General features: G+C 40.1%; 1 protein-coding gene and 1 long non-coding RNA gene across 3 annotated transcripts in view; both read right to left on the reverse strand.

The window, feature by feature from the left end:
* Positions 1 to 20,146, reverse strand: part of NTF3 (neurotrophin 3) — a 49,419-nt gene that overhangs the window by 10,578 nt on the left and 18,695 nt on the right. The gene's annotated exons all lie outside the window — the stretch shown is intronic.
* LOC119708420 lies at positions 1,880 to 10,393 on the reverse strand. The gene is made up of 2 exons (XR_005259073.1): positions 6,942 to 10,393; positions 1,880 to 2,820 (listed from the first exon to the last, which is right to left on the reverse strand). It is a non-coding gene; the product is annotated as an uncharacterized LOC119708420 (long non-coding RNA).

Consider the following 20,146-nt stretch of genomic DNA (forward strand, 5'->3'; position numbering starts at 1 on the left):
ATTACTGACAAAGTAGGAGTATTGCCATTGTTCCCTTTTTAAAAGAGCAGAAACTGAAATACACAGAAATCAGCTGATATTTGCATGGTCGGACAGGTTGGGGTTTTTGTGTTGCACTGGCAGGATCCGGGAAGGCCACCTGTAATGTTGTTTCAAAGTTTTATCTATCAATGAAAAGCATGAATTACAGGGAAATAAAAACAATACCATTGTAGAGATAAAGCTGTAGTGGGGTAAATAGTTTCCACAAAAGTGGAAGTATTCTTCATATTATTCACTGTGTAACTCTGATAACTGCCCAAAATACAAAGAAATCTAAAGGTTATGTCCATAGATGAATAAATTGCTTGACTTGGCTGGACCTGTGCTTATTCTACAAAAAGCAGAAGATTTGCTCAGATCTTTGCACTTGCATATTTCTTTCCTCAGAAGTAATTAGCAAACAGAAGAATAGAAAACTCCAGAAGTAAAACATTATGGATCATTTAAGCTGATAAACTATGTGTTAGTTAATCTTTTCATTACTATTGTTAGTAGCAGTAGGGCTAAGCAGCAAACAAATTAAATTTGCAGCTGAATGTGGAGGTGATGCAAACAGCAGTGAGCGAAGAGAAATACCATCTCTCTGGGGAGATGGAGATATAAAACATTGTCAGAAAATTACAAAATGAAACCTGAAGTAGAAATTAAAAGCTTGTGTGCTGGGGAAATATTAATGTTGAGCAGTGATATACAGAGGTGAAAAAAAACCTAAGAAAGGAGCAATACCTGATCAGACCCAGGAATGATCTAAAATGTTGGAAAAGCACAGTATTTAATAAATGCAAATACTGGGGCAGTTCATTGCAGAGCTGGAAGGGAATTGCTGCTTCTTGTAGCAGTAAAATTGGGAAAGTTGCTTGAAAGATGGAAGGTATTGTCATACAAAAAGAAAATCAGGAAGGAGAAGCAAAAATTACTGAAAGGGTTATAAAACTGACCTTTGAGGAAACTGCCTTGAAGGTGCAATCATTTGCTTTGAGCTGGCTGAAGGGGCATGACAGAAAACCCAGGGCAAAGATCTGGAAAGTTTAAGCATTGGGGAAAGGGAACATTTGCTTTAGGGTGGGGCAAAGGAGTGCAATCAGGAAAACTGGGATTAAGCTGAGGAAAGGGAAGTTAGGCCCGTCATCAAAAGCAGTTTTCAAGCTCTGCAAGATGTTTGTAACAAACCCAAAGCCACACCAAAGTGGCCTCGGTTTCGTGTTTCTTCGCAGCACTGAAACTTCATTTAAGTCTTGAAACAGTTTGAAGATCCATTAACCTTTCAAGTCAACCTGGACCTACTTTGGCTCAACCAGGGCTGATTAATTGTTTTGTATTAAAGTCAGGCAGTAGTTGCAGTTTCTCTTATTTTTGTCAGAGAGATGCTTTGAGGGCTTAAGTTTTCCATAATTAAAGCTGAGAGCAGCCTTCCAGGTGAAACTTACACCTCCCACAATTCTGTGGGCTTCAAGCCTGGCCTTGTAACAGGTTGTCCTGATTGTTCTATTTAAAAATGCCAGAGGTGGATTTTGTTTAATTTGGTGGCAGGAGGAGAAAGGGAAGCACCTCGCAGATTATCTGGATTTTGTCCCTCTCCTGTTAGGCTGTGAAAGAGCAGGCTCCTGGAGACCCTGTGATGCTGGATGGTCTGACATATCTTTACATTTACATTGCCGCAGGACAACTCATTTTTTCAGGGAAAAAACAACCAAACATAAAAACCTCAGCACTAAAGAACCACTATTTGTTAGTTTTTCTGCTATTAGGAAACTTGAAGGGAAAACTGTTTTCAGCTTTGACTTTCAATATATCATTATTTTGCAGGATTTTACATTGAAAGCAAAAGAGTTTCTGGTTTTGTTTTTTTTTTTTTTTTTTTTTTTTTTTTGTTTCAGAAGCTGAAAACAACCTCTGTCTTTTTTAACATCTTCTGATTTCCTTTTTCTTTTGTAAAGTAAAGAAAACAGTAAAATCAAGCAAACAAACAGAATAAAGCAAGGGCTGCAAATTCAAAAGTGTAGAGTTTCATTATGAAAAATCTTGTATTCCTAAGCCTGGTTTATGAGTACAGACAGGACTTGCACCCACTAGGAAAAAGAAATACAGGGAATATAGGGAATGCTAGTTAGAAATGAAGTGAGCTTTTGTTTGGGTATAATTGAAATAGACCCTGAAGTTAACCTGAGATATTTCTGTCAATAAAATTTTTTAAAACGGCGTTTATTTGTTTTTCTGAGAGCTCTGCTGTGACCCTTGAACACAGATGTTTGCACTGAGGGCATAGAACCACTGAATCACAAAATTATTAAGGTTGGAAAAGACCTTTAAGAGTATCGAGTTCAACTTGAGACTGCCAACCACTTTGTCACCCATCCCAGAGCACTGAGTGCCATATCTAGTCATTCCCACCTCCAGGAATGGGGACTCCAAACCTCCCTGAGCAGCCCCTTCCAGTGTTAAGACGGTTTAGGAGAGACAACATTGCTGCTCTGGAGTTTGTCCCAAGCACTGAGCCTTGCCGGGGAAGAGCTGCTGCATTTCACCCAGAACTGCACCTGTGTTTGCTTCTCCTGAGGCTGTGACTCCGCGTTTCCCTGAATCCACATGCAAATACATCCATGGCCACTCCATGAATCAACGGCTACTCTCTGAATTGCCTCTCCCTATTCCTCAAAGGTTCACAACCCCCCAGATATAAAAAGTCTTGTTAGACTTGCAGGTGCAATGTGTCTGATGCAGCATTCTTAAGAAAAGGATCCCAGAACTGATCCAATTATTTTAAAACCACCATAGGAACTCAGTGAAATCAGCATTAATTAGACAAAGCTTTGTACAATGAGAGAGGCAGGGGATGACATTGTAACTAAATACAGCTGATTTTTGAACTTTATTTTAACATACAGCATGCAAGTGAATTGTTTCCATCAGAACTGTGGTGCAAAATTAGCATTACTGTGTATAATTAACATCTTTTCCTTGCTGTTTGCACAGGTGCAGTAGCTTGCTCACAACCAGCTTAAAATGAAGTTTTTAAATTCATTCTCAGAGAAAAAGGAGTCTTGTATTTCTGATGAAACAGAATTGTTATGGTGGGGAAAGGTTAGAAGTTTGCTTCTTTGCAAAAGATGTCAGACTTTAGGGAGAGCTTTGTACAGAAAGAGCTTGTTTGTTCTGACCAGTTAAATAAGATTGTTAATAGGAGACATCACCTCTACCAACAACTTCTCTTAGTAAAATCATGAGGGCTCTCCTAGAGCTACTCCCAGGTGCAAAGTGAAGCCCTTGAGCCTCTCTCATGGAGAAGAGCTCAAAAATACAATGTATGCCCATGACAGGCTTGTGCTTTTTCCCATTGCATCTGAATCTTTCAAAAAGCCATTGCCCCCTCAGAGCAAAAAAGCCATCCTGCTTATTTGCATTAGTTTATAGCAAATAGTTTACACATTGGTCTGTCCTGAGGGTAAGGACTGTTCTGGCGAATCCAGCTCCTCTGCATTTTTTTCCTGGTAGAAATATGCCTGAAAAGGAACTTTGCTTGGGAGTCCCGCAGTTCATCAACTTGCATGTGGATAAAATTTCCTATATGCAATTCTCCTTGAGATGTGGAAGTGTTCCAGTGTCAACTCTCAGTTCACACTTTGCCCTGAGTTTGACTATATTTGGGGATTAATGCTCAAGGGTGGCAAGAGTATTCTGGTCCCAGTCTAGCAAAATATCTGATTTTGAAATTTGTGAGTCATCCCGCTACGGTGCAGACTGCTCACACATTCAGCTCATGTTTGAATGCCCTGCTAATTTCCATCCAAAATGTTCAATAATTTGCAAATCAGGATCTCTAGAAGCCTTTCCAAAGTCAAAGCATGATTTCTGTGTTCTCCCACTGTACTAATGCAAGCTCTTCACCTCTGCCCGGTCCAAAACTCATCTGAAAATGGCCTTGGTTTTTGGAAGCCATGGAGGTTTTTCTTATCTTTCAATCCAGATACCATTTTGCTGTTGATACACAATGCACTCCCTGCACCCCCTTGCCAAAAATCCTTGAAAGGGGATTTTTAGAGCTGGGAGTACTTTAACACATGTTTTCTCTCACCCAGCACATGATCTCCAGATATTTGACAGAAAAGCAAAGTCTTAAACTGGGCATGTGAAGGAGGCAAATGAGATGTACCACAGCTGGTCTTACCTCTCCTTACACAGTCAGTAACTAGAATGGCTTTTAAGAAAATCCCTTCTTACTGAAGAAATTCTGGTTGTGAAAAAAATTATAGGAGGGCAGGATTGAAATAATTCTCAGGGTATGAGAACGAGGAATGGAAAGAGTGATTTTTAGCAGACTTCTGGTCACCTCTTTTCAAATGCACACTTTATACATTTCACAAAAGGATTCTTCTCCCATCTAACCACCCCAAAATTCACAGAATCACAGAGTCATGGAATGGTTTGGGTTGGAAGGGACCTCAGGGATCATCTAGTTCCAACTCCCCTGCTAATAGAACGTAAGAGAGGGCTGTGGTTGTTTTACAGTTTGGAAAGTGAAAGCCAGGTAGGTTGCATGACTTTTCCTAAGTTATGCAAACCAAAGTTCACATGGGAAGAAAATGGGAGAGTGGGCCTTCAGACCTTCCTCTCTTGAGGTCTGGGCTGGCCTAGGTTAGTTCTATACACTGGATTAGCCTCTTCCTTCAGCTTCTTCCCCACACTCTGCTGGCGTTAACCAAAGCTGGCCAAAATCAGAAGTAATTCCATGCCATATTTCTTCTACTGAAGTGGTAGAAAAGGAAACAGTCCTTACTCAAGTGAAGTCAGAAGTAACTGGGAAGCAAGCAGAGGAAGGAAAAAGATGTGGAAAGGTTTCAGATGTGGTCAGAGGTGTCCGTGACTGGCTCATGCACAACATCTCAGGTGCCTTGAGGAATTAAGAATAACTTGGAATGAGCTTTAAAAAAAGGATCAGGCCAGTGTAAATCAGCTTTAACAGTTCAGTAGTTTTCCCCAGGAACTGACAAAGCAATCAAGGGAAGGATTTTTAATTCTGCACATTTTTAATTCTGCCTGGTCCTAGACTTCAATTTGCACAGTAGAAATCCCTGATTAAAAAGGAGCCAAACACTGTTGTGCTTCAGGAAGTAGGAGAATTAGGGATGCTTACTTTGGACGATGGTGTGACTTTACAGCCTACATGAGGGGAGATGCACAGCTGCATCTCCCCAGGAGCAGGGAACAGAATATATTGTGAGTCAGTCACAGTTCCTCTCTGTCTTCCCTCCACCACCACTTGCATTCCCTTTCCTCTGCTACAAAAGTCAATTACTTCATCCTCTTTATATATATATCTATATATATTTTTTTCCCATGGAGCATTTTACTCTCCCATGCTCCCAGCCAGCTCTTTTGGCTAGCAAAGAAGCGGAGTGGGGTGAAGCTTGGGCTCTCTTCACTTCTGTCATCTCAGCATCCCCTCTCCACCCACTTCCTCTCATCAGGGAGTATTGGGTGAGCAGTCCCTGCTCCTCTGGCTGCAGGAAGAGTTGTTCTGAGCAAGCTGAGCTTGAACAGCCATGGGAGCAAAGCTGGGGAAGAGAGGGGGGCAATCCTCCCTCCCTTTTATATTCCTGACTAGATACCAGCCTACCAGCTCTGGCAACGTGTGGTGAGTAGCAAGAGCATCCTGTGCAAATTCTGAGGTAAAGGCCTGTGTTCAAATGAGATAGGATATTTCTAATGCTGGAAAACTAGGTCCCTGAGTCCTCTGAAGGACCTTCCTAACCTGCTTGCTGTCTGTTACTAGAAAATATGGAAAGGAGCCCACTGCAAAAACAAAACAAAGCAATCACATCCTTAGGAACTTCCGTGAGGCAAACATATGGGGAAACTTTTTAGAAAAGGTGAGGGTCAGTCAATGTCTTGGGATAACTGCATGTAAAGAGGATAAAAAGTTCTCAGACCTTTTTCAGGACAGTGAGAACACAAAGAGCTTTGCTGAGCTGCATGCAGGAGTAATGGGCTTTTTTGATGGAAAACAGCTTTTCCTATGGCTGGAGGTGATGGGAAGCCTATACATATTCAGGAGATATCTCCTGTACCCTCCTAGGAAAAGACAAAACCACACACAAGCCTCTTTTCTGTCCTGTGCTCCCATCATCTCACCCTAAACCAATATCTCTGGGCTGAGAGCACTTCAAGCCTCAGAAATTTCTTCCTTGTCAGTGTCATGAAGGCCTCTTTCTTATCTGCATTTATATGAAGGTACAGTTTGGGATGTCAAATCTGCAGTAGGGCTTTGATTGAGATGAGGTGAGTGGAAAGCAGAAGAGAACCTGGCAGGTCACGCCTGGGGGTTTCAGACTGTCTGGACCATGGAACTCAAGGGCATGGGCAGAAGTTGGGTTTACAAGCAAAATACTTTGCTAGAGTTATCCAGCAAAGATAAGACATATATTTTTAGACTGCTAGAAATTAGGAAAAATTGAAAAGGATATTTATTCCCATTTTAAATTATTAAATGGTATTATGCTTGGAGACAGTTGTGTATATGCAACTCTTAAAAATTAAAGCTTGAGGCCAAACTCTGCTTTTGGTCACGCAGAAAGCAGGCGACTGCAGACTGAGTTGCATAAAACTGAGGTCATAATCTGGCATAAAGTCTGAGCTGGCTTGGTTTTCTCTTCAGCTAATGTCAGTTCTGGTAAGCTGTTATGAGGAAACCCAATAGGGAATCGGTCAGGTGTTAATGCTCACGATCAGCATTATTCCAAATAAACTGGAGGAATTTAAGAAACAATGCTGTGTCTTCTGCTTAAAAGTTGCATGCATAGACTTAAAATAACTCTGCAGGCTTATGTGGTGCTGCTTCAGATTTACCTGGATGAAGAAAGTGTGACTGTTATTGGAAGATCTTTCAGTGGCAAGTCTCTAACAATATTGAAAAATGGAATATACAAATATCTAAACAACAAGCTGGTAAAACAAAATGCTCTCCTTGTCCTCTTTTTTTTGTGCTCTAGCTAAGATCAGCAGTTCACCAAATTATTTCCTTTTCCTTAAATTTGGGAATAATACTGAGTTTAGACTGAAGCTGGTTGTGCTGGTCTACAGCTATGTGGAAGAAAAAAACAGCAAACTGCAAGAAGAGAGACTAGTTCATCTACATTCCTACAGAAGAAATGTCTTTCATGCAGGTATCACTCCACAAAATGTATTGTAACTTCATTGCCTTCCTCCTAGCCTGCGATTTTTGTCAGTGAAAATTAGAGTTTTATATACGGTGTAAAGACAAGGAATGATTGTCTCTCTCAATTTTCTTCAGTTTGTTTCTAACTCAAGAGAAATTTTCAGATGACAGTAGGGTCTCAGGTTCAAGATTTGAAATTGAAGTTCTGTATTAGTGTTCAATATTTTCCTTCAGGAGACAGAATCTGAAATACCTAGCAGGGAGGCTGAGGAACAACTTGTTCAAGGACTGTTTTGTACTGAAAAGTCTTCACTTGTTGAACTCCTTGTGAAGGCAGAACAGAATACAAAAAAAGATGGTTTTTAAGCCATTACTATTGAAGCTAAAGAACATAGCCCTTAAAATGTTAGTAGCTCTTGTCCTTTGTGTTCTGGGAAGGCAAAATTGCAGCCCAATGAAAATGGAACAAACCAAACCCCACAAACACGATTGTTTGGAAGGTGGAAAGAAGAATAAATAATGTTTATCCTTTGGAGCACAGGCAGTGCTTGACTCCCCTAAACAAATACTCAGATAAATAGGAATTGTATTCCTTTTGAAGCTTCCATGGTTGTAAATTTCCTTATGAATTGCCCTGTCATTTTCTTTCCTGAAAACATTCATGCTCTCTGAGCTGTAACGTGTTCCATATGTCACATCGCCTTCATATGAAACAGTTCAGACTCAGCTCTCCTTTCATCCCCTGACCTAATTTTAAGGTCTTACTGCTGTGGAGGACTAATCTGGATCGGTTTGATCAGATCCGCCTATTTTATAAATGCCATTTAACACACCACAACTTTTTTCCCCCTTTTCCATAATAATAAGTTCAACCAAGTTGTTCTTTGTTAAGTGTTGCTCTTATAAACTCCCTTAAATTTAACCTCTAATTGAACAGTGCTGTCTGTCTCAGTTCATTATTGTACTGCTTCCTTTCATTCAAGTGAATTTTTAAAGTAATGCAACACAGAAGCTTAATTATTGTCTTGTCTTCCTGGTATTCTCTGTTCTCTGGAGTAAATGCCAAGGAGGATTTGTTTTTGCTACATTTCTTTTTTTTTTTTTTTTGCTTTGCATACAACATATTTTTTTCTGCTCAAACACTTCCTTGAATCTTATTTCTTGGAATAAATTGCATTTAGCATCTTCACAAGCTTTTTTTTTTTTTTTTTCTTTTTGCCTTTCCATCATTCTTCTGTGTATGAAATGTATGTGCTTAAATCTTAAATATGGTCCAGATTTTTCCGTTCACTAATTCAAAAATTCTCACTCTTGCTGTTCCCTGTGCTTCACCTCTTTCTCTAACACTGGTTTAGATTGGGAAAAACTCCACTGCAGCTGATAAAGTGAAACTTGTACAAAAGAAAGGCCACCTCTCTTTCTGATTCTGTTCTAGCAATATTCACAGTCTTCAAATATCCCAAACCATAACCCTGACCCAATGTCTTTTCAGTGGGTTAATCTGCTTGCTATCAGTTCAGTTTCTCTTTGTTCTCCTGGTGGGGGAAAAAAAATCAAATCATTTTAAAAAGGACCACATAGAAAAGTTGCACCAGCTCAACCATGAAATTTTAACTGAGCCTGTATCAAAGAGGCACTGGTGTAAAGCAGAATCAGTCAAGGACTGCAATATTAGGAAAAAATTCTCCACAAAAAGGGTTGTAAAGCATTGGAATGGATTACTCAGGGAAGTAGTAGAGTCATCATCCCTGGATGTGTCCAAAACACATGTTGATATGGCACTTGAGGGGACACTTCAGTGGTGGCCATGGAGGTGCTAGGTTACCAGATGGATTTGGTGATCTCAGAGGCCTTCTCCAACTTTATTAACTCTATGATTCTGTGATTCCATGTTTCCTCTCGTTCATTGAGTAGTACCAAAAATTAATTTTGTTTTTTGTTGTGAGTAGTACCAAAAAAGAATTTTGTTTTTTATTGTGATCCATGGTTAGGTTCTTTGGTTTCCTAAAAAATCAAACTGCAGCCAAAACTTCTGCAGCAGTTTGGATGTTCTTAAATTGTTATGCTGTGTGGATTGCCTGATACTGAGGGCTCCAAGATTCTTTCCCTTGGCTGGACTTGCCTCAGGGGGAATAGCTCTTCCATCCTTTCTGGCCATCTGGTGAAAGTGAAACACCTTGAGATCCTCTCTCAGCAGGGGCAAGTTAAAAGTTAATTAGGAGGGACTAAGAGAAAGACACACAGGCTGTATCACCACATCAGACTCATATATTACGTATTACAGAAATTGCTAGGAATTGGATGAGATGGACTATGGAGACATGCACAAACACTCCTGGATTTTGAGCCATATCTTTGTTGGAGCCTTTTGCTCTGTGCAGCCCACAACAGTTGTTCTATTTCCTCATTCCCTCTGCCACTGCCCAAGTTTCCCCTGGTGTCTCCTCCACCAAGAGCAGCTATACAAAAATGTTCATTCCTCTCTGCCATCTCTGCTCAACAGAAGAAAGAAGAGCTGCAAAACATAGTCCCCCCACTTCACATGTTGTTTAGCAGGTACTTTCTTACTCCAGAGAAGTCCCTGAACACTGTAGCTCAGGTGGGCAAAACAGGACAGGCTTTGAATGCAGGAAATTGAGCCAAATTATCAGAGAGCAATTGAGGTTTACGTCTCTACTATAGATTTTTCTCTTAGAGCCCTGCAAAATTGAGGTGATGTTGTTTGAAGTGTACAGAAGAAATCGGTGTTACTTGTACTAGAATTTTTTGAAAATGCTTTAAATCACTGGAGCTTGTCTCAGGTTCCAAGAACTTAACTGGGGTTTGAACCACTATTTAAAATTGAGAAGAGGCACTCAGAAGCCAAGGGAGTCTCAAAGAGATAAAAGCCATTAATCTGGCAAGAGAAAACATGAGTCAATGTCAAAAAGTTTACAAGTTGACCATCTTAAAATATTTTGGCTTCAATTCTACGGATCAAAACAGCTTATTTGACTTGAACTTTTAAACATATAAACCATCAAAAATATGTTTAGAAGCACAAATTGTTTAATCGTTTAAAGTGAACAGGCCTTCCTTCCACATGGTTTGAATTTATTTGATTTGATTTTTCTGATTCAAAACCTTTTTAGCAATTTAAGAAGGCTGGTATGTATGGTGTGCTTATTACAAAGTGAAAATTTCATATGATTTCTCTAGGAAGTCTATGACTTGAAGGACAATATAATTACAGTAGAATTGTAAGATCTAACAATAGAGGAACAAGGATCCAAAGGCTTTGAAAGTCTATTTTCTGTGATGGTTCAGGCATCTGAATTTTGTCTAGAAGGCCAGATCTTCTGTAGTTTAGCAGCAATGAGACATTCCACTGGTTTGTATCACTGTGAGGATCTGGCCCTAACCTGAAAATACTCCAGTGCCTTGTGAAATGATCTCATTAAGTGAAAAAACAATGAACCTTGATTATCAGCATGTGTCATTCAGGAGCTGAGTTTTGGTTTGATGCCAGTACACTTTTTCACCAGTTCTGAGATTGGCAAATGTATTTCTTAATGAGAAATTTTAAAAGAAATCTCTATTCTCCTCCGTCCTACCCATCTTTGCTCTTCTCCCAGCTGTCATCACTATTTACAGTTTTAGTAAGTGAGAATATATATTTACAAGTACAGCTTACTGCTGTGTTTGCTGGTATAGACTGCCTGAGGGCATATCTGGGAATCAAGCTCCCATCTCCAGCCAGAAATTCACCCCGTCCTCTCCTCAGCCTTGCTTCTCCCTGGCCCTGTTTTCTTAAGGTGGGTTCACTCTTTTCTCTTGGACTCTGATCTCTTTGGGAGGGAGGCTGGTGCCTTCCTTTGTTCCAGGACGCGAGCGCTGTCGGATGTCGAGCACTAAGTGATGCTCCCATCTCTCCCTGGCAGGGAAGGACAACTCTTCTGCCCTTATCCAGCACCTCCTGCTCGGAGAACCTGCAGACTGGATGAACGGAGGCCACAGAGCAAAAGTGTCATGTGCCTGCCCTGCAGCTGGCTGGCTTCACCTGTTGGGGCTGTCTGTGAAAGCAGACTTGGGAGAGGGTTTTGTTTTCAGCCTCGTGCTGTGGCCCTTCTCCCGGCTGGACACGTGCCCTTTGGACAATCCCACAGCATCCTGCTTGCCTGCCAGCCCCAGAAGCCAGAAGCATGTCCCCATTTCCTCTCCCCTTACATGAGGAATTCTGTGGGGTCTTGTTAGCTACAACACAGAAAAGTTGTGTCTCACACAGTTTGGGGGCAGTGAGGCCAGATCCTTAGCGAGGTTTCCAGATGTTATTGCAATAGTAATTAAAAATATACCATAACTAAGTGAATGAGTTACAATACATTTAAAATTGTGCTTTTCAAATGCATTTATAAAAATGTTGCCAACACCTATGGTCTTATCATAACTAAGCTTCATCACTGTACAGATTGTGTTTGTGGCATTCCAAGTGGTCAGGACTTTGAGTCCAGGTGAGACCAAGGAAAAGCTGATAGTTCTTGGAAGTTTTGCAGGATACCTCCTCAGAGGTCAGCTAGACAGAAAGAAGTGTCTGGTGGTTAAGTCAGTAACCTGTGTTCAGCTCCTCACTCCCCTGGGAATTGCCTTTATAAGTTTGGGAAAGACATTAAGGACTTATTTATGCTGCTAAAATTAACTTTATTTTTTTTTGTCCTCCAGCATTACTGATGAACATGTTGCTGCTATGTGTTGCACCAGTAAAGACAAAACATGTTCATGAAAAGACAAATGTAAAGACAGATTTAAAGACACATGTAGAGACAAAACATGGTTTAGTCTGAGGTGTGTTTGCTGAAGTTGATTCAGTAGCACAGATGAAAGATTTGTTTATTTTGTAACTAGAATGCATTTAGTGGTTCTGAGGTAAAAGAAGGATGCAGCTTTTTAAAGCTACTTTTCTACCTGTGAAATGGGAATGAAAGTAATTAATCCCAATGATACTACTGAGATACTGTAATTACTGTAGAAACTGAGAGGTTATATTTGTGGTGAGAGCTGCTGTGGGAGATGAAGATAGCTCTGTATCCAAAGTTCCCTAGATCTATTCAAGTATGGGCAAGAATATATTCAGATATTTGTCTCAACTGCACATTTAACTCATCTGTGTCACAACAACTAAAATCAAAAACTAGAGAAACTAGAAAACTGCTGGCCATTATTTTCCTAGCTGTAGAATATCTGTAATAAAGGTTTGCATGAACATAGCTGCAAGTGGTGCTATGAGACAACAGACCTGGGAGACTCATGATTGATGCAGACAGTGATCAGTGGTCTGTGGGTAGCTTGAAAAGAAAGGTGTGCACCCACTCAGCCCTCACCTCCAGGAGGATAATAACAGTGGGTTTTGCTGATGTTTTAGTAGATCATAGTATCACAGAACCACAGAACTGCCTGGGTTGGAAGGCACTTTGAGATTGTCTCATTCCACCCCCTTGCCATGGGCAGGGACAACTTCCACCATCCCAGGTTTCTCGGAGCCCTATCAAACCTGCCTTTCACATATTTTGGCTTGTCTATGTAAACCATAATACTGATTTTGCTAATAAAATTTATCCAGACACTAATTTTTGATTCCAGCTCCTTATTTGTCTTTACATAAGGCCACGCAGAAGCAATTTCAGTTAAAAAAAAGCGGCCCTCTTAACTCCCTGGAAGTGTTTACATGGCCGTGTGTAACCATAGAAACCTTGTGTGCTGACTCCCTCTGTTATCAGTGTGAAAACGTTTGGGGTGATCACAGTAATGAAGTGAAGTTTTCTTGTGGATCTGCCCCTCTTAGATGTAAAATCTCACAGTGATGGCTCAGATGAGATCTTAGTTCAAGAAAAAACATAAATATGTTCAGTTCCTTTCAGTGAATCATTCCCTCCAGAAAAAAGGGGGAAAACTGGTATGATGGGAAGGATTTCTGAACTCTGATAGAAGTGCTCACCTCCTCAGTTGACAAAGATGTTTTGCTGCCTTTGCAGCTTTCAGGATGAGTAACCAAAGAACTCTGTAACACTCTGGGAAGTGACAATGACTTCAAAGCCCCCATCCTTTGATGGCTTTAGAAAATGGCTCAACATTTTTAGACAGGATAGGTATTTGAGGAAAATTAATGGGATGAGTGCATCTACCAGCTGGAAAAGTCCTGCTGCTATGTAGTCTGTCAAAAATGCAGCTGCCCTGGAATGTGGGATTGATAAAGAAGAGAATCTGTTTTTTTTATTCCCTACAGAGATAAATTGGAACTCTAAGGGGTTTAACACAGTCTATGTAGAATTACCTTTTGCTGATAATTTTGTTCTGCAAAAAATATGTCCCTTGGTTAGGGATGGAATCACTGCAATGTTTCAGCAAGTCCTCTCCTTCCATTTTCACAATAACTCACACAGGAAAGCATGAAAAGTGTACCTTGTTCCTAAAGTATGTCAGTGAAAAAAACCTTATCACCCTAAAAATGGACATAGAGAAGTAAATTATAAGTATGAATAGTCATAGTCATAGTCATAGTCATAGTGTCACTGATCCCAAAAGCAGAATGTCCTTGTTCTCCTGTCACACAGGTTACATGACATAATCAAAGCCTGTGATCCTGTGTTTTTCTCAATCTTTTATGACTTTTCTATTCATCATTGGTTTGTAATCTGACAGCCAGAAACATGAACCATCAAATGAATACTACTCAAACAAAAATAATTCAAATTAATGAGCCTCCATGCACTTTCTCTATATGATTCTAGCTATTTTCATGCTTCTAAGCAAACAGCTATCTATCCTGCATGCAGCACATTTCAGGACCAGTCCAGCTCCACAAGAAGTTAGTGGGAGTCTGTCTGTCTCATTTTGGAGAGATGGAATTGGACTGATAAAGCTGTGAGAAACACTGGGGAACCCTTTGGGAATGCTTACTCAGAGTTACTTAATGAGTCAGGATGAAAATACACAGTCCCTCTGGTATTCCCTAATCCTTCGTGTTTTCAGTAATACCAAATGTTAACATACTGGAGACTGGAATTTATCCCCCAAACCCACCAAACCCACAGTGAGACCAAGCAGGGGGGCTCTCAACTCTTCGCATCATTCATCTCAGCACTGAGTCAAGGACACCTAAATTCTGGGAGGTGAGGAATGAGATTCCCTGTGCCTCCTCCACCTTTTGCTCCCCAATACTCCCAGATGTGGCATTCAAGGTGGCACAGATCACCAGTTTGTGAACCTGGACTGTCCAGTGTGAATGGTCTTCTGCCTCCTCAGGCTAAACTCTAATTTCTGGTACTTTCAAATATGCAACCTCAAGTTGCTTTTAAATCCTGGGAATGTGTATGAATCCAAAATCTTGACAGTCTGTAGATATATGAACAAACTTTCAACATCTTTTCCTTTCCTCTTCAAATCACCTCTTTTTTTTTTTTTTTTTTTTTTTTTTCCTCCAGGGTTAATGTACTGGGATTGTAATTTTTTATATTTTTTAAACCAGAATTCTTCCACGAAATAGGCATTATGACTGTCTGTCACTCCTATTGGAGCTTGACTGTCTGCTGCAGTGTCTGACTGGAGGCTGACCCACTTGGCACCCTTAAATCGTGCAGCAGGGACTTCTGAAATAGCAGATCAGGGTCCCATTTGCTTGACAGCCCCTGGTTGTGACAGAACCATCACAGTGTGGCACAGCAAGAAAAATGCTACTTTATATTTGAACCATCTGGAAGCAAGGACTTCAACAGACATGAATTAAAGTTTTCTTTAAAAGGAAACAAGTGAGTTGCTCCTCACAGTTGATCTTTCAAAATACTGTCCTGAGTAGAAAATCACAACCAGTATGCTTTGCAAAGCTGAAGAAAATAAGAAGAACTAATAAAAAATGAAGTTAATTGAGGAAGAGTAATGAAGGAACACAAAAAAAAATGATGTAATTCTGCCTTTATTGTTAAATATGAGTATTGTACATAGGTAATTCTAATTATATTAGAATATTTATAATTATATTTAACAATAAAGAACATTCATCCAAGTGCAAGCAGCCATAAACACTAGTTTATGACATTTTCATTAAAACCAGACTAAGCTTGTCTTCATATTAAGCCCATTACACTGCATAAATGTAATTAAATTAATTTCAGCAACTTTATACCTCCTAATATTTTCTTTGGTCTGGGACTATTTAGTAAGCCAGCATCATTGCAACTGTTTCTTCTTTTTATAAACACAAAGCCAAATCCCTGGAGCAGAAACTCTTCCTTAGAAACAATTTTCCAGTATTAATTTTACCTGAAAATTCAGTTTTCCAGGATTTACTCCATGTGTAGGGATGAGTGGGCTCTTTTTTGTTGTTGTTGTTGTTATACAGGGCATGGAAGAAGAGACATGGAGCTTCAAACTTATGCTACACTCAGAAAGAAGAGAGGTGGATCAGATTTAATTGCCTGGATCCTATGTTTTCAAAGGGTACCTCATATTTTAAAGATTTGCATTATCAACAATGATTATTAATATTTTGTTTTATTTCCTGCTAGAAGTCATTATAGGAGGCTGGGTGAAATATGCCAAGGATCCTGTTTCCACATTCCAGCTCTGGGATTAAATAGACATTTCACCTTCTAAAGTCATGCCACCTTGCAGTTGAAAGCTGAACTGTCTGGGAAGACCAGAGGCCATGGTGTGGTCTGTAGAAGCTTCTCTCTATGTTGGCAAATCTTCAGGGGTTTTGGGTGGGGTTTTTTTTGTAGTTTTTTGTTTTTGTTTTTTTGGGGTTTTTTGGGTTTTTTTTTTTTTTTTTGGTTGTTGTTGTTGCTGTTGTTGTTTTTTCACATTGCCTTCATTTGATTCCAGTTGACACACCAATAAATTAGAGGCATCCCTTTTTGCCTCACAAACCCTAATAGCCATAAGGACTGTATTTAATGAAGTGACTCCCACCTCAGCAGAACGAGACTGCTTTGACTACATTACCATGATAATCAACAATTAAGTTGGCATTTGCCAGCCATAACCACAGATGTCTTCTTTGAAGTGTGTGAGAAACAGCACTAATGTTAAATACCACACTGTGGGAACACTTGGCATGCAAGACCAGCACAAGGAAATGAAGCACTTGGCCATGCTCCTGGAAGATACTGTGATGAAAGTGACATAAATATATAATTAGGAGAATCCATCCATACATCAACAAGCTTTGCATTAATCAGCAGAGGTAAATCTGCTGATTAATACATAATCCATGCATCAACAAGCTCTGCACCTGCTTTGCTGTAAAGGTGTTGGGGAAATCACAAGCACTTTTCTTTGTTCTTCAGCTCTTCTGCTGTGGAGGTATCTGAGACAAACACATCCCTGACTCTGATTTTAAGAAAGCTGCTGAGAGACCCTGCTTTGACTTTGATCTCTATGTGTACAATAAGCAGAGCCGCCCCAGCAATGCCTTTGAGCAAATAACCACCTTTTAAATCACAGTCCAGTAGTAGTGCTCATATTTGGCTTGTGCGCGTCTTGCTCAGTTCCAGTACAGTAAGTTCAGTAGGCTTGGAGCTGAACTGCAGCACAGCCATTAATCAAAAACCCTATAAAATTGAGTTCCAGGAATTTATAAATGCTTAATACAAATATGAGTTTTGGGATTTTTTTCTGTAAACACTCCATCTCAGCGATGCTTCTAGCCAGCATAGCTTGCTCTTGATTCCTATCTGCCTCAACATTTCACCTTGCTTTGAGCCTGCCTGCCAGTTCACAGGCCTTGGAAAGGGGAGAGAGCAAGGAAATTGTCAGCATCCCAAAAGCCTACCTATTTTTTTTTTTTACATGATCTATTTTTTTGACATAAACCCCTAGGTCTGTGATCAACTGTTTGCCTAATTTCTGGAATAAGATGAACAGGGCCTGATCCTTCCTACCCACATGCCAGCAGCCTGTCCATGAAAGATCAAAAGTTCAGTATAACCCCAAAATCCAACAAAATACTAGGGAATCTCTTCGCTAACTTCGGCTGGATTGATCTATAGGGTTCTAGTGTCTTTACTTTCAGACTGGTCAGAAAAGAAATAGTACTTTTTTGTTTTCTCTGAAGGTAGGTTCTCTCTGTTTGTGCTTTTCTTTTGTATGAAAACTCTCCACACCTCTCCTTCAGTCCTATCATGTGTTAAATCCCCAGTTTGAGATGTCACAGATGAAAGTCTGACACTGGAAATGTTTTCCATTGGTTCCACCTCATTCTGAGACCACTTGACCTTCTGAAATCATGCTGGGCGATTATTTTGGAGAGGGCTGAACATGGAGATCACTTTCTTTGCCTTCCAGGAGTGACATGCAAAGGACTTTCCTAGTGAATTAATTTGTTTTCATGTACTCTGCAATGCTGTGTCGTGCCTTATCCAGACTGTTATGGCTAAAGGACATGTTGGTCTCTGACTCAAAAAGTCATGTCAAGTGGAGAGAGGAGTTCTCTTGTAAGTCTTTGGTTTTTGTTTTTTTTTAGTTTGCTTTTAGCTTGGCATGTGAGCACACCTCAGTAATTCATAAAGCACTGAAGATATTCATGGTAGTCCAAGTAAATGGAGCCGATGTTTAACTTTTCATTTTTAAGTGCTGATGCAGAGCACAATACTGCACATGCAGCTTACAAGGCTCCCACCACTAGCATATGAACTCAATTTTAAGCCTATAAATCACATGCTAAGTATAGTGCTTGTTTGTTAAATATTTCCTTCTCATTTGTTCTTATCAACATCCAATAATGATATATACATATGTCATGCAAGACAGTAAATATGCAGACAATTCAAGGAAAGGTTCAGTGCCATATCTCTGCTGATTAATGCATAAATGTTTGAAAATTGCATAAAAAGCTAGAGTAGTGATAAACTTTAGCAGAGCCCAGAGGAAAGAACACAGCAGATAAATGTGCTCCCATGAAAAGCAGCAAAACCCATTTGACACCCAGCCTCCATTTCAGGGACTCCAGACAATTGTGTTCCCTAGTCCTGTTCACTCCCAGGTGTATTTCACTCAGTCCGAGAGGCAGGAAATTGCCTTTTCATCTTTATTTTTCTGCCAGCTGTAAGCTAAACCTATACTTGAAGGCTATAGCAACAAATGCATTAAGTACAGGAATCTCCTGCCACTTTGCTCATCAGTCCTTTGAACTCTATCCTTCTATTTCTCATGGTTGTACCAGATGGAGGAGGAACCTTGCCTACATGATGCAGTTGTAAGAAGCAGCAGGTGAGGCTTTGCATGGTGCTGTTGGTTCCAGCACTACCAAAAATGAAAAAAAATGGAGAGGGACCTCATGTGCTTCAACTTGAGGACGAAGCTGAAGTGTGCAGCTGAAAGTAAGAGAGCCTAAGATTCAGGAAAACATCAATGACCTGTTCAGCAAACATGTCTTAATTTTCCAGTAAAGTCCTGTTACTAATATGGCCTTGTCACAGAATGAGACCTGCACTTGTGCCTCGCTTTCTAAGTGATGATTTCATGAGGAGAAAATTAAGATATGAGCCAAACCCCCATGAGCTCAAGTGACCAGAACAGATTTTTGTCCCTCCTAAAGTGACAGTGCAGCAAGATAAGAACTGCTTGGCTGAAGGACCAGGTAGGCAGAGGGTGTCTTTCTAACAGCAACAGGTTGCTGAGAAAACATGAAGGCTGCTGAGGACAGGATAAACAGACATTTATTTACAGGGAAGAGTTTTTGAATAAGAAAATGGTGATCTCTTTATTTTAATTTATGATTCTGTGTGATTTTCTTGACTGAATCTTTTCCTCTATGAGATTCCCAGGGCTGCTGCAAGAGGAAAGGGAGCTGTGCTTCATGTACAAAAATGTACTTGCAAGTTTATGGTCAATAGATGACAAAACTTGCAGCGAAACACTGTGATATGTTATTTTAAGTTTTGCATTCATGCCTATTTCTGAATTCATTGTCTTTGCAAACTCACTGGACAGCAAAAGATAACAGATCTTTAAAAATCCCCCAAACCTACCACCAAAACAACTGGCCTAAGTTTTTCCTAAACTTTTTTCTTCTTTTGCTTATTTATGGCTCATTGTGTAAGAAAAACCCAGAATACGACACTGATTCTGTACCTGTGCTCTGTATGGGCAGAAATCTAGGTTTGCTGCCTGTCAGGGAATGCCTTTAGCCCTGAGCCTGTATGTCTGACTAAAATAGTTATTGAGATCTGGTTAACAAAATATGCAACAATAGTTTCCGAGCTTCCATTAATAATTCTATGCAACCATGCATAATTATGATTATCATAAATATCCTCTATTTACATAACACCTCAGTGGAGCTGCTGAATTCTCTGTGGCCTCTATACATACAGTGCCATGAAATGTAAACATTGCCTCTGCCTAAATACTCCTTAACAAACACACTGTGAAAGCTGCGTGTGGAGGGAGAAACCAGCCAGGAATATCCGAGCCTGGTTTTATAAGGGAAGAGCACGGAATCTTCTATGTCTGCATGAGATATGTTGGTGTAAGAACAGCAAAAAATCTGGTAAAAATCTCACCAATACTTCAAAGTTCATAGGAAACTGGAGTTGTCTTGGAAAAGTAAAACTGGGGTGAGAATTGAGCACATTTTAAAAACATTCACAGGTAAAAACACCAACTGTAAGCTGCCCCTCTTTGCAGAGTATCAGCTAAGCGCTCTCATAGAAGTCTAGCACATAGCAGGTGTTGAAAATGGAAATGCAATTTCCCAGCTAGGCAGACATCCAATATTTATGAGCCAAGTCTGTGGAAATAGCAAACTGCCAATAGGGACAGAATAATTTAGCAGAAAATCAAGCAAGTTTTCCACTTCAAGAGAATTTGTCATTCACCTTGTGCTGATTCTACTCCTACCAGTGTCTGAATGCATTGTCTGGTGCTGAAGCAATCCTACAAGACACTAAAACAGAGATGAACATCGTCCTGGATAGAGCT

This window comes from Motacilla alba, chromosome 1A (assembly GCF_015832195.1).
Source record: "Motacilla alba alba isolate MOTALB_02 chromosome 1A, Motacilla_alba_V1.0_pri, whole genome shotgun sequence".
Classification (NCBI taxonomy): domain Eukaryota; kingdom Metazoa; phylum Chordata; class Aves; order Passeriformes; family Motacillidae; genus Motacilla; species Motacilla alba.